The sequence below is a fragment of the Macaca mulatta genome, chromosome 9, assembly GCF_049350105.2.
Source record: "Macaca mulatta isolate MMU2019108-1 chromosome 9, T2T-MMU8v2.0, whole genome shotgun sequence".
Lineage (NCBI taxonomy): Eukaryota > Metazoa > Chordata > Mammalia > Primates > Cercopithecidae > Macaca > Macaca mulatta.
Window position 1 is genome coordinate 70,510,111 of NC_133414.1, and position 13,821 is coordinate 70,523,931.

At 56.3% G+C, this 13,821-nt stretch overlaps 1 protein-coding gene across 27 annotated transcripts in view; it reads right to left on the bottom strand.

The window, feature by feature from the left end:
* ZMIZ1 (zinc finger MIZ-type containing 1) overlaps nucleotides 1–13,821 on the bottom strand; it is a 244,518-nt gene that overhangs the window by 161,878 nt on the left and 68,819 nt on the right. For 19 of the 27 annotated variants that reach the window (XM_077946511.1, XM_077946499.1, XM_077946505.1 and 16 more), the window contains one exon: nucleotides 12,908–13,002. The exons of the other annotated variants lie outside the window; for them this stretch is intronic. The gene's annotated coding sequence lies outside the window, so the exon portion shown is untranslated. The remainder of the gene's footprint in view (nucleotides 1–12,907; nucleotides 13,003–13,821) is intronic. 27 annotated transcript variants of the gene reach the window in all.

Here is a 13,821-nt window from a genome sequence, read left to right on the forward strand (position 1 = left end):
TGCAAGCGCCCACCACCACACCCAGTTAATTTTTTATATTTTTTGTAGAGACAGGGTTTTGCCATGTTGCCCAGGCTGGTCTCAGACTCTTGAGCTCAAGTGATCCTCTTGCCTCAGCCTCCCAAAGTGCTGGGATTACAAGTGTGAGCCACTGTACCGGGCTGCGTTGTCTTTCAAAGCTGCCTCGGATCTCATCTGGGATCATGGCTGAAATCCCTTTCATGGCAGAAGAAGGGGCTCCTTTCCAGGCAGACGGGTGCATGGGGAGGTTTTGTGTGGTCACCCCCCAAGCCTGGCTGCCTTCACAGGGCATACATTCAACCCAACCCAAACCCTTTATCCCACGGGATGCTCATTGCTGAGCAGCGCGTCTGCCTCTCCCCATTTTTCTACAGATGAGACCCAGAGTGGCTGAGTCTCATTAGGCCAGCCTAATATTCACTCTTCAATGAGGGAAACTGGTTCAAAGAGGAAGGGGACCTGTCCAAGGTCACCTTCGGTGTTGGGGAGCCTGGGCCCTACAGCCAGGTCCCCTGACTATTCCATCCTAGGTTTTGAACTCTTAGAAACAGAGCAGAGCACCATCACCTGGTGGAGCAGCCCAGGGGCCCAGATGGCGGCGGGCGAGATGAGGCAGACAGGCAGGAGGAGCCAGCACAGCACACAGCCAGATGACACACAGGCCCAGCAATTCCTGACTCATGGCCACCCAGCCCGTGACTCCACCCACCGCCAATGCCCCCACCCTGGCTCACATCCCACAGCCCACTGCAGCCTCCAGAGTCCACTCCCATTCAGAGTTAAAAGCCATGGAGGGAGGGAGGAGCAGTGGGGCCCACCCAGGCCTGAGTGGGAAACCCAGACAACCCCACGCCGGTGGGACACAGAGGCACCAGAGGAAGAAGGAGGGGTGGTGGTGCCAGCCTCAGTGCTGGCTCCGAGCAGTGCCTCTCCAGCCTCGCGGACAGGCACGCAGCTACAGGAGGAAAACGAGGCCTCCCAAGCTCAGCTGGTGCTGACACCCACATGGGCCAACTTTCTTTGCCCTGTGACCCCCTCCTGAATCAGGGCCCCAACACTGGATGAGTGTGCCAGGCTTCTCTGCTGTCAGCTCCTCTCCCCATGAACTCACTACTCCTCTAAGAACTTTCAGTGGCTCCCCACTGCCTATGAGGTCTAGTCCTAACCCTGACCTGTAACGTTTCCCTCACACGGAAAAGGCTGACTCAAAGGGAAGGGACGCAGGGGGCCCAGCACGGTGTTCCCAAATCTCAAGGACTTCTCACAGCACCCTAAGACACTGGCTCCAAAAGGTCCACTTGCCGGATGCAGACACTGAGGCTCAGAGCGGCAATGTGTCCAAGGCCACCAGAGTCTGAGCTGTGGCCACCCCATGGCAGGGGCTTGGCTGCTCAGGTGCCTGCTCTTCCCTGCTGCTGACAAGCTTTCAGCTCGCCCAGGAGCTCGAGATGGCCCCCGGATCTGTCTTAGCCCATCCAATGTCACAACGACTTGGGTCCTTCCCCGTGGTGCCCTGACCCCTCTGCTTGGCCCCCTTTAAGACACGGCTGATCCCCTAAGCTGCTACCCCTGCTGATACTGAGGTGGGCTTGGGCTTGCTTGGGGAGGTGGGTCGTGGGTCAGAGAGCACTTACCAGAAGGGAGGAAGAGGACGGGGTTGGGAGGGTGGTGGGAGAGCCTGCCCCTCAGCGCAGCCCCATCCCTGCTTCTGGCCCGGCTCCCTGAGCAGAGCTGAGAGATGGAGGCCTGCTCCATCGCCCGGCTCCTGGGAAAAGGGGCTCCTTTCCAGGCAGACAGGGGTGGATGGGAGGTTTTGTGTTGTCACCCCCCAAGCCTGGCTGCCTTCACAGGGCATACATTCAATCCACCCCAAACCCTTTATCCCATGGGATGCTCATTGCTGGGCAGAGCGTCTGCCTCTCCCCGTTTTTCTACAGATGAGACCCAGAGTGGCTGAGTGACTTGCCCAGGTGGACCAGCAGGCTGGTGGAAGATCCCAGACCAAGAGCCCCAGCCTCCTGGCTCCCAGGCCTAGCCCCGCTGTGAGGTTTCTCCTGCTAGGTCCCCAAGGGTCACAGGCTGCGTCTGAGAGGAGATAAGTCATTAGTATGTGTGGGGGGTGCGGGATGGGCATGGGCCCAGAGCTGCCACCATGGGGAGGCTCAGGGAGGGGGTCAGTGCAGGCCAGAGGCAGGGCGGCCCGAGGTCGGGCTTCCTTTCTCTAGAGGGCACGATTCCTGGCAGCAGCTCCCACGGGAAATAGGAGAAGTGCCAGCTGTAGAGAATACGGGGTGGGGCAAAGGTGGTGTCTGGGCAGGGCTTCCTGTTGGGTGGGCGGGTGGCCACTCGCCGAGGCCTAGTGACCTGCACGGCTGCGGCCTGGGGCCAGGCCAGAGTTGGGTTTCGCCTCATCCCTGGCTCAGGCCCAGGCCACCCTGAGCCCCGTCCTCCAGGCCCGCCCTGGCTTCCTGTCCCACTGGCCCCACCCAGCCCAGGGGAGAGGGAGGGCCGAGGGAGCCTCCTCAGAAGCACCAGTGTTTTCTGTGGGCTGGAGTGGGCAGGCCACGCTGGCCTGCTTAGTGGCCTTTGGCCTCTTACCTCTAGGCCTCCCACCATTCATTTTCCAGTGTGAGGCCTCGACAAAAATGGGTTTTCTTCCCAGAAGGGCACACTTCAGACACAGCTGAGCAGGGGCCCCTGATCGAATCCCTGCCTTTCCAACTCAGCAGACAGCAGCGTCCCCTGGGAGAAGTCATGCCCGAGAGACCAGGATGAGAGGAAAAGTGAAGCAAGGCCACGACCAGGCTTCGAATGCAGAACTTCCTGGAGGTCGAGCTCCTGCAGGAGGCATGCTACCCCACGAGGCCACGCAGCCCGACATGAGGACAACGTGATGTTAACCACAGGCACAGCGCCTAGAGGAAGACCCCTTCACCCGACCCTGGCTGGGCATGCCTGAACCTCTGAAGTGTCTGGAGGAGTCCGGGTGGGAAGGGAGCTTGGCCCAAGGGCTGCAGGGCTACCCATGGCCTCCAGGTGAACCCAGCCCATTCCCTGTGGCCTCAGGAACTGGAGGCTTACCTGTCCACAGGCTGGGGGTATGGTGGGAGTGCAAAAGTTGGCAGCCCGACCCAGTGAGGGCAGAGATCTGAACAGAGGCCCTCAGCCCTCTCCAGCCCCCTCTCCTGCCCATTCATGCTCTCCCAGGGCACAGGCTCTGGGAGGCAGCTGCCCCCAAGGCTGCCTGGCCAACAGGGACTCAGAAAGCAAATAGGCCAGAGAGCAAGGAAGACTCTTCCAGCTGGCCGAGGGCCCACCAGGGACAAAAGCCTCTTGGCTTAGTGCTGGGGAGGAACACAGATGGGAGGGGGTGCGGGCCTGCCTGGGGCCTGGCCTTGCTCGAGATTACCCCAGGGACAGGGACAGAGACGGAGACAGGGACAGAGCAGGGATCCAGGTCTCCTGCATGTACCAAAGGCAGCCCAAGGGCCTCGTCATGAAGCGAGCCCACAGCAGTCCCTCCTGGCCCCGGGAGGCCCTGAGTGGTGAGAAGGTGGGTCAGCCCAGCTTAGGCAGGAACTGACTTTAGCCACACCCTGGCCGCGAGCACAGGACACTGATGACTTGTCCAGATTACCCCAATCAAACAGGCCCTGGTGGGGCCGTGTAGACCCAGCTTGATGCTTTGCCTGCAGGGAGGAAAGCCCGGGAGGGACTCAATCGGAAACTGCCAAAGGCCTAAAGTCTGTGGCCCTAAGACAAACAGAGTAGAAGACAGAAGTCAGCGTCAGTCTGGTGGGAGGCCAGCACCCAATGTCCCAGGAGGAGCTACAGGATGGCAGTAGTAAGCCTCACGACCCCAGAGATACGCAAGTTGAGGCTGGGGACGTACAGGCCTAGGCAGCATTCTGGGATGCTGACCCAGCAGCTTTACAACCACCTCTGCCCAGAATCCACATTCAGTTTTAAGTGGCATGATGGCGGACCTGCGTCACCCTCAGCCCTGGCCACCCAGCTCTACCCCTTTTCTGAACAGGCGTTTCCCAGAACAGCCTGAGCACACGAGCCTGTGGGACTCTTCCAGGTTGAATACCCTAGATCTCATCACAACAGAGACAAGGTCTGATGATGCTCTGCGTGGCCCTGATGCCGGCTCTCTATACCCCCTTGTCTCAGGCACCTGGTGGGCTCTGCCATGGGCCTATCCTGCGGAAGTACGCCTAAGCGTCCTCAGAACCCAGGGAAGCCTGTGGGGTCAGCCATGCCCTGCTCCCTAGCCAAGAGCCAGCTCTCTCCTAGGCCTCAGCTGGGCCTGGCCCTGGGCCCACCCTAGAATGTTGCTGGATTCCAGTTCAGCAGTGATCACGCAGGGTGAGGGATGTATCTTTTGTGGAGCACGGGCCTTGTATAGACTTGAGTGCCAGGAAATGTTTGTCAGAGGAAGGAAGGAGGGAAGAAACAGGGAGGAGGGAGACAAACAGACACATGAATGCAGGTGGGCTCTCAGAAGCATGGCCCCAAAAAGCCACCACAGCCCTCCTCCTCCAGGCCCCCAGGGACGGTGTCATCTACGCAAGACACAGTATGCAGGATGACAAACCTCGATGAAGGCCCGGGGAGGCCCCACTCTGCAGCTGCCACTTCCCCTGGTGCTCTGCTGCCCATGTGGGCTAGGAGAAGGCCCCCAGGTGTCCAAGCCCAGGGCCTCTGTGTTCTGCCCACATGCACACATTTGCTCTGGAAGCCCAGGCTCTGGCTCACACCTCCCTAGAGGAAGGGGACACTCTCCCTGGCTAGAAACACCTGCTTGGTCCATGAGAGGCTTGGTGGTGCCTCTCACTGCTCTTCCTGGTTCTGCAACAATGTAGGGGTTGCATCCTCCTGGAATGGCAGTGGGGTGCGAAATGGCCAGCTCATGACAAGATCAACAGAGGTTTTGCAATGAAAGGTGATACTGCCCATCCAATGGGAAGAAAATATATCACAGAGGTGAGGGTTTGACAAAGGTTCCAGAAGGTCTGTGTTCTGACAACCCCTATCCCTGCCCAGCCCAGGTCCTGGCACACAGTAGGTGCTAATAAATCAGTGGCCTGATGGATGCACGTGGGAGGCCTGGCTTCCACACTCCTGCCACAGAGGTCAGGGCTCTAACGCATACTCCGGGGGCCATACACGCGGTGCCTGTGCCCATGTGTGCCCCTTTCTCTGGCAAGGACTCTGCCTTTCTGGGCTCCCCCTGGTCAGAAGGTGCCCACCCTCTCCATTTAGGGCTGGGAGGGTTCTCTGTTATCAAGCTCTGTGCCTTTTCTCGACAAGCGGGTTGGGGCTGGGAGGTCAGAGGTCCAGGGAGGGCAGAGGATCAGAGCAAGGCCATTCCCCAGCCCAGGCCTCCCCATACCATATTCTGAGGCCCAAGAGCTCTGGGACCCAGTTCAGGGCTCCCTGATGCCCATGGCGATCCTCACTGCCACCACCCACACCAATGCGGCCTTTCTCCCTGGCTCTGTGTCACGGCCTCCTGGCTGCAGCTGGCCTGAACTGCTTACTTGGACAAATAGGGAGAGAAAGCAGCCACGTGATGGCTAAGGTTTCCTTGACCAGGGACAGGGATACACACACACACACACACATGTACACTACACACACGTACACTACACACATGCACAGCCATTTGTGGGTCAGGTGGTCATGTGGCCCAGGCTCCTGTGTCTCTGAAGGACAAGTGACCGGCTGCCCTTCTTCACTCAGAAGAATGCCCTCCCCCAGCACTTGTTTTCTGCTTCCTGGATGTGCCAGGGGCTTGGTGGGTGGGAAGCCCAGCAGAGTGGGGGAGGAAGCGGGAGCAGAGGGAGGGGGCAGAGCACCCGCCCAGCCCCAGCCCTGCCTCTGTCTGGTGTTTTCCTTCCGCCCTCCCCAGCCAGAGGGCAGATGTCTGCTGGGAAACTGTGGCTGCCCAGCCGTTCTCTGACTACAGGGACAATCCCCACACTCAGGGAGAATCCCAAAGCCCAACGTTGGGGCCACACAGGAGGGAAGCAGAGTCTCAGAGAGAAGTCCCTGTGATCAATGGCAGAGCTGCCAACATGCTGCAGCTGGACCAGTGGTTTGGTAGCTGGAGTCCATGGTATATTATAGCCTTTGGGGCATTTAGGGGGTGAGGGAGGGTAGAAAAAGGGGGTGTCTAGTCCGACTCAGCAGGAGCAGCTCTGCCTTTGGTCTGTTGCTTGGGAAAGGTCTGTGGGCCAGAGTCTTGAGGACTTTTCCAGCACTGGGGATGTGTGCCTCCGCTACTACCCCAGGGTGGCAGGCTTGTCCTCACAGCCTGAGATGGTCCCACTAAGAGGGAAGGAGGCCACATCTTTTGACAGGCAGAGCTGAGACCCTGCTGTAGGGGAGGAAGGCTGAGGGGTGGAGAGTGGGGAGAGGGAAATGCCAGCTCTATGCGGATCTGCATCCAGCTCCCACCCTGCCCTGGCCTCAGGCCTGACCCCCAGGACTCCAGAAACTCACTGCGGATGCATCTCAGGAAGGCCACAAAAAATGAAAGGCATAGCCAAGAGTTCCCAAATAAAAGCTAATTCCTGGGCTGGGTGTGGTGGCTCACACCTATAATCCCAGCATGTTGAGAGGCTGGGGCGGGAGGACTGCTTGAGCCCAGGAGTTTGAGACCAGCCTGGACAACACAGTGAGACCTTGTTTCTAACAAAAATTTTAAAAATTAGCCAGGCATGGTGGAATGCAGCTGTAGTCCCAGGTATTGAGAAGGCTGAGTGGGAGGTTCAGCTGAGCCTGGGAGGTCAAGGCTGCAGTGAGCCACTGCACTCCACCCTGGGTGACAGAGCAAGACCCTGTCTCTTAAGAAAGAAAAAGGCTAATTCTGGCTAAGCCCCTCCCTCCACTAAAGCCCTTCACATACGTTATCTCACTGACTCCTCACAATAACTCTATGACTCTGTGTTCTTCACCAATCCCCCACCCCACCGTCTCAGGGCTGCACAGGGCTGGGCAGCCCCCAGCCCAGCACACCTGTCTGTTGCGGGCACTCAGCCCAGAATGCAGCCTAGGGAAGGGCTCTACTGTGGAGGCAGGTAAAATTATCACCCCATTTTACAGATGCAGCACAGAAATCAATGTGAACTAACCTGAAGGTCACACAGTTAACAAGGGGTGGGGTGGGATTTGAACCCGGAGACCCCAACCCTAGACTCTGTGTTGTTCACCAGTCCCCCACCCCACCATCTCAGGGCTGCACAGGGCTCCTCTGGTGGTCCCAGCCCCTAGCCCAGCACACCTCTCAGGCTCTGTCGCGGGCACTCCGGAATGCAGCCTCGGGAAAGGCTCTACCGTGGAGGAGGAGGGAGAGAAGACCTCAGGAGAGGAGGAGCACGGGGATGGAAAGGTGAGCAGAGGAGGCAGGAGAGAGAGTCTTGGCAATAGAGAAAGATACAGAAAGGGAGGAAGAGTGAGAGGCAAGGCATGAGCGGAATAGAGAGAAGGAAGGAAGATACATAAAGAAGATACAGAGAAGGAAGATAGATACAGAAACAGGGAGAGGGGGAAAGAGGGCAAGAAGGCGGGAGGAGGGGAGACAAAGAAGAAAACAGAAGGGGAAGAAGGTGCAGCTGGGCAAGAGGAAGAAAGAAGGAAGGAGGAAAGCAGGAGACAGATGGAGGGATGGCGAGGAGGTGTGAAATGAGCCACCAAGAAGCTGAAGGGGATGAAGAAGCCAGGAGCCACAGAGACAGACACACAGCAGAGAGGAGGTCAGGGCCTTGGAAAACCGAGAGGCAGACGGAAAGCAAGCCCGCCCACCGAACATCGAATACCTAACAGGAGATGACAAATCAAATGGGAATTACTGCGGTAAAAACATAATTAGAAACTTGATTGAAGTTAAACAGAATTTACATAACACTGCAAATTAACTTTACACGGAAACTATTCACTGGGAAGGCAATGAAAAGGCATTTCATTAGTAATCTATATTTAAACAATAGGCACAATGGAGCCTTCTGATGAGGAGCTTGGTGCCTTCCACTGGAGCCAGTGCCAAAGACTGCAGGAAGACCAAGCACAGTGGGTACTCCAGGCAGAAGTGGGCAGGGACCAGGGGGATCCCTGTGCCTGCTTGTGGGGTGGGGTGGGGACACAAACAGGCCAGGTGAGCTTCTGGTGCCAGTTCTGTCCTTAACTTGCTGCGTGGCCCTAGGCAAGTGTCTTACCTTCTCTGGGCCTCAGTTTCCTCACCTGCAAAATGAGGACAGTGGAGGGGCAGTCTATAAGCCTGGATAATCTAAGACAGTCTGGGAGATGGTAGAGGGTTATAAGAGCATGGGTTCTGGAGTCAGACGGACGCCGTTCCTGTCCCTTGTGAGCTATGGCATCACGCAAGAATTTTCCTCTCTAACCTGTTTTACCCATCAGTTCAATGGAGGTAAGTCCAGTCCAGTCCCACCTGATGTCACCAAAGCAGTACAAGGATTTAGGGAGAGAATGGGTAGGGACCGGCTTAAGGAAAAGTGAGTCTAAAGGCATGGGATTACTCGTCCCCTCCACCGGGCACACTAATGAGATTACCCGAAGCCTCCTGCCATGGCCCTGCCACGGAGCCATGCATCATCAGAGCAGCTGCTGCTGCTGTCCTAGTCCTCGATGCAGAGCTGGAGGGACATCTGCCCCTGACTCTTTCCCAAGGGAGAGGAGGTCCACAAGTCCCTGCCTGGCTCCATTCAATTCTCAGCCTGGAAAAGTCTCCTGAACCTCCTCTCACGTCCCAGTCATGTCAGACCGCACTCACTCTGCAGACGTGCTGGACTGTGCTCCTGCGGCTCCTTTGCCTGGACACACTTCTCTCCACCCCCACCCCCCCGCCCGCATCGCACCTTGCACACCTACCCGGCCTCTGGCCTTGTTCAGGGCAACTATACTGTATGCAGCCGTTCCTGACCAAGCCAAGGCCGTTCTCTCTGCTGGGCACCTGCAGTGCTCACTGTTATGCTGGAAGGTGTGGGTTCTTTACCTGTCCCCCCACCACCCCATCTGGACTGCCAGTTCTCAGCGTAGAAACCGTCCACTGTCATCTCTGCACACCCTGACTCGAGCCCTTCTTTTGGCACAACACAGGTACTTAGAAAACCCTGGTTGACCTCAGAGTGGTCAAGGGAGGCTTCCTGGAGAAGGTGGGACTAGAGCTGTATGCTGAAAGGGGAGAGCACCTGACAAGACCCACAACTCTATTGTGGAGGGAGGGGTGACTGGGCCTAGGATCAAACCTCAGCCAGAGCAGAGGGATAGCTCAGAAACTCCTGGGTCTGTTTCCAGGGTCTCAGGGTGCCCTCTCTTGTGAACTGCAGTACAGGGCAGCTGCAGCACCCCAAGACATACTACTGGTGGGTGGCAAAGCTGGAATTCTAAGTCAGGCTCAGGTTTCTGAGCACCAAAAAGGTACATTCAGGAGCCAAGGGAGAGATGGAGTGGTGGGGAGCTCCTGGAAGGTCGGGAGCACACCTGTTCCTCGGGATCCTACCCAGCCCAGGGCCTGGCCTAGAGGGGGCACTGCTGATGTTTGCAGTAGAGGCTGAGAAAGAGAGAGACAGAGATGGAGAAAGAATGAAGTGATACAACACTGACACGCATGTACATGATTGCCCACCAAAGGCAGAGAGCTCCCTCCCCTAACCGGGAGCAGGCGCTCTGACACACACTCGTGGCCTGGGAAGGTTCACGTCTTTTAGGATAAAAGATCCACACGATGCTCAATAGGGAGCTGCTCGGTGCCTCTCCCCCATGGGCAGCACGTGAGCTGCCACCTGGAGCCCTGTGTTTTTGGACAAGGGGGACGAGCCCCAGAAAGCAGGAAGGAGGTCCGTAGTGCTAGCTGAAGAAAATGCGAAAGTGGACAGACATCAGGGCAAGACGCTCAGCCGGGGTCAGGGAGTGCCGGCCAGGGTGACAGGGAGAGCTTGGGCATGCGCTCGCCCACAGTCCCTAGCTCCCGTGTGGCCAAGTGTGGGCAGTAAGGCGGTGTGGTCTCTCCTCCCTCTCCATCAGCCCTCTCCAAATATGGCTGGTTTACTGAGGCCTCTGAGCCTTTGCGTAGGCTGTTCCCACTGCAGCATACAGAGTCCTTTCGGCGCACTGCCCAGCAGTCTTGCTTGTCCACTCAGAGCCTGCTTTCGGTTCCCCTCCCTGGCTGCACCTTCTCCAGCTCCTCGCAGACCCCTTCCCCACCCTCACTCCCCAAAGGGCTGGGTGCCCCGTGACTCACACTCAGGCTCCTGACCCTCTCAAGCGCCGCACACTTCTCAAGTGATCTCATCTGCCTCACGACTTGCAACACCATCAATCCACGACAACTCCCAAATTTATATCTCTAGTCCAGGACCTCTCTCTGCCTTTCAGACTCATATATCCAGCTGCCCACTCAATCTTTCCACTTGAACGTCTCAAAGGCATCTCAAATTCAGTGTGTCTGAAACAGAACTCCTCAGCTTCACACAGCCCTCCCCGGCCACTGCCCCTGGCTGAGCAAATAACCACCTCCCTTCTACCACTGGCTCCTGTCCCAAACCCAAGGGCCTTCCTTGACTCCCCGTCTTTTTAAATCCTCCACCTCTAATCCACTAACGAGCCTGCCTTCAGCCTTCAATGGCTTCCCACCTCTTCCTCCACTACCCCTTCGTCCCCGTTCCCATCACCTCTACCTGGATGTGGGCAACAGTTTCCCATCTATCTCTCTGTTCCACGCTTGTCCGCCTACACAAGTGGGTCCTCCATGATCTCTCTGACTTCACCTCCTATCCTGACATCCTCCCGGCCACACTGGATTACCTGTATTTCTTTGAACAGGTCAGGTACACCCCTGCAGACTCCCTGGCTGCATTCAGGTATCTGTTAAATGGCCAACTTAACAGAAGCCTTTCTTGGGCCAGGCGGAGTGGCTCACACCTGTAATCCCAGAACTTTGGGAGGCTGAGGCAGGTGGATCACTTAAGTCCAGGAGTTCGAGACCAGTCTGGGCAACATGGCGAAACCCCATCTCTACTAAAAGTACACAAATTAGCCAGGCATGGTGGTGTGTGCCTGTAGTCCCAGCTACTCAGGAGGCTGAGGTGGGAGAATCACTTCAGCTTGGGAGGTCGAGGTTACAGTGACAGAGTGAGAGCCTGTCTCAAAAAAAAAAAAAAAAAAAAAAAAGAAGAAGAAGCTTTCCTTGCCTTGTGAAAGGATACTTTACACTGTATACTCTGCACTCCTACCTGGCTAAATCCGTCTTCTTCAAACTTAGCATCACCTGATCCATTCACTTTTTAGGTATTTACTGTCCATGCCTCCTCATGAGAATACAAGTGCCACAAGGGCAGGGAGTTTTGTCCGCTGTATTCCCTGCTATAGCTCCAAAACTTACAGAGTTCCTGACAGACTTTCTCGGTAAACACCTGGGGAATGAATGCATGAGCAATGCCGCCTCCTCCTCCCCGAATGTCTGCCTGCAGAATCAGCCATGTCCTCCCACCCCCTCCCCTGTGTAGTCATGGTCACCACACAGGCTTTGAGCACTGCCTTATGGAACTCAGTCTGGCTTTGGGATCTGAGTCGGACTCCATTGCACACCACACCCTCTCAGGGCAGGGCTAGATTGGCTCCGTCTTCAAAACCCACCCCTGGGCAACAAAGTGAGACCCTGTTTCCACAAAAATTTAAAAATCAGCTGGGTATGGCGGTGCATGCCTGTGGTCCCAGCTACATCGGAGGCTGAAGTGGGAGAACTGCTTGAGCCTGGAAGGTCAAGGCTGCAGTGAATCATGTTCATGTCGCTGCGCCCCAACCTGGGTGACAGAATGAGACCCTGCCTAAAAAAACAAAAACAAAAACAAAAACCCCAACCCCTAATGCAGGCCTGGCCTGGTGTGAGACTCCATGAATATTTGATGAGTGAATCAAAGAGTAAATAGATGGGTGGATGAACAGCTGAGTGGATGGGGGGAATGGGTGGGTAAGTAGGTGGATGGAAGGATGGATGGGTGGTGGAGAGATGAATGGGTGGATGAGTGTGGATGGACAAAAAGAAAGAGGGATGGATGGAGAGATGGAGAGGTAAGTGGATGGATGACGGGTGGATGGAGGGATGGGAATCACAGGCACACAATACAGACTAGTGGTTGCTTGGCCTCAAAAGCAGAACTTCTCTTGAGAGGATGAGTACAGTATGGTCAAAGTAAAAGCACAGAAGCTGGAATGGCAAATAGGATGAAGCCAAGTTGCTGTGGCGTGGCCAGAGCTCACTGTGTGATCCCTGGCAGGCATCATTAACTTCCCTGTGCTTTGTTCTCGTGGTCTGAAAATGCAGATAATAATTCTTGCCCAGAGCTGACAGGGAGAACTTTGGAATTGTGAATGCTTCCACAAAGGAGACCACAGCCACATCCCCAGCGGAGCACATCTTCAGCCAGGTCTGCTCTGGAAAATCCTCTCTTCTCAAGCCCCACATGGCACTGTGGACCTCATGGCCTTAGAATCCCACATCCACAAGGGCTGGGACCCCTGGCTACACTCCTAGAGTTCCAACTGAGCCAGGCTGCTAAGATGGCTCAACCAAATCAGACATAACTGACTCAGAGACTCCTTGAGAACTGAGGTAAGTGTAGGACCTGAGCCCAGTGCCCCATTTTGGAGACAGACAAACTGACACCCAGAAGCCTTTTCTGGCAGTATGAGCACCACACAAGGAGTTAGGGAGAGGCCCTGCAGCCAGGCCCAGGAAAGGCAGGGAAAGCAGCTGAAAACCCTCAGCTCTGGGCCAGCCACAGCACTTCCAGGCTGCTAGAGCTTGCCCCTGGCCAGGCTTAGGTGATGGTACGGTCTGGGCATCGGGGGCTGGTGTTACCTTTCGGGGTATGGCAGCTCAGTGAAAACAGCAGCTCCTCTCCTCACACCCCTTGCAGCATTGGTCTGACACCAATGGGCCTCCTCCTCTTCCTCCTGGGTACACAGGGGGGAGATGGGACATGTGTGAGAGCAGGCCGGTGTGCAGACAGCCCGTCCACTCCCCTCCCACCTCTGTCCCTGCCGCCGAGCTAATCTCAGTGGCCTCTTGGGTCACTTAAGCACACCCCGGGATGCCTGATTTATCAGAGTTGGCTGTGTCTTCTCCGCCCAGCCGCACTCCAACCAGCAAGCCAATTCCTCCTAGTGGGATTTTGAAAAATATATAAATATAAGTTTTGTTTCTTCCGGGACTGGGGACTTGGTGCTGTCTTTCTCTTCCTAGCAAGAAAAGCAGAACACCATCACTTTCCTGTGCGGGCCCCAGGCAGGGTGACAGGGAGAAGCTGTCGGGGGTATTTTTAGCCGGGTGTACAAAGCCCTTGCCGTGGCCTCCTCTCTGCGCCGTGCCTGGCTTCGGGGAATTATCTCACACGGCCGGCCGGCAGCCACTTCCAAAGCCACTGTGTGACCCCTGCCTGAATTCTTTCCTCATTATGAATTGCTCACCAGATCCCTGACCAACACTTGGAGCCATTTTATGTGAGTACGCACCTCCTCGGGAAAACCGGCTCACTCCCTCGCCCCTCCTACGAGGTCCGGGGCTGCCTGTTTCGCTTATAACTGGGAGAGGAGGCCCAGATGCAGAGTTTAAAGCAGGAAAGAGCCCTGGTGAGGACTTAAGATTGTGCTCCCCCAACTTCAGCTCTTCCCCCACACTCTTTAGGATTCTTGGTCTGAGCTGAGATCTACCTGCATGATGACTTAATTTAATGTTCACCTTCTACTCACTTTTTTTTTTTTTTTTTTTGAGAC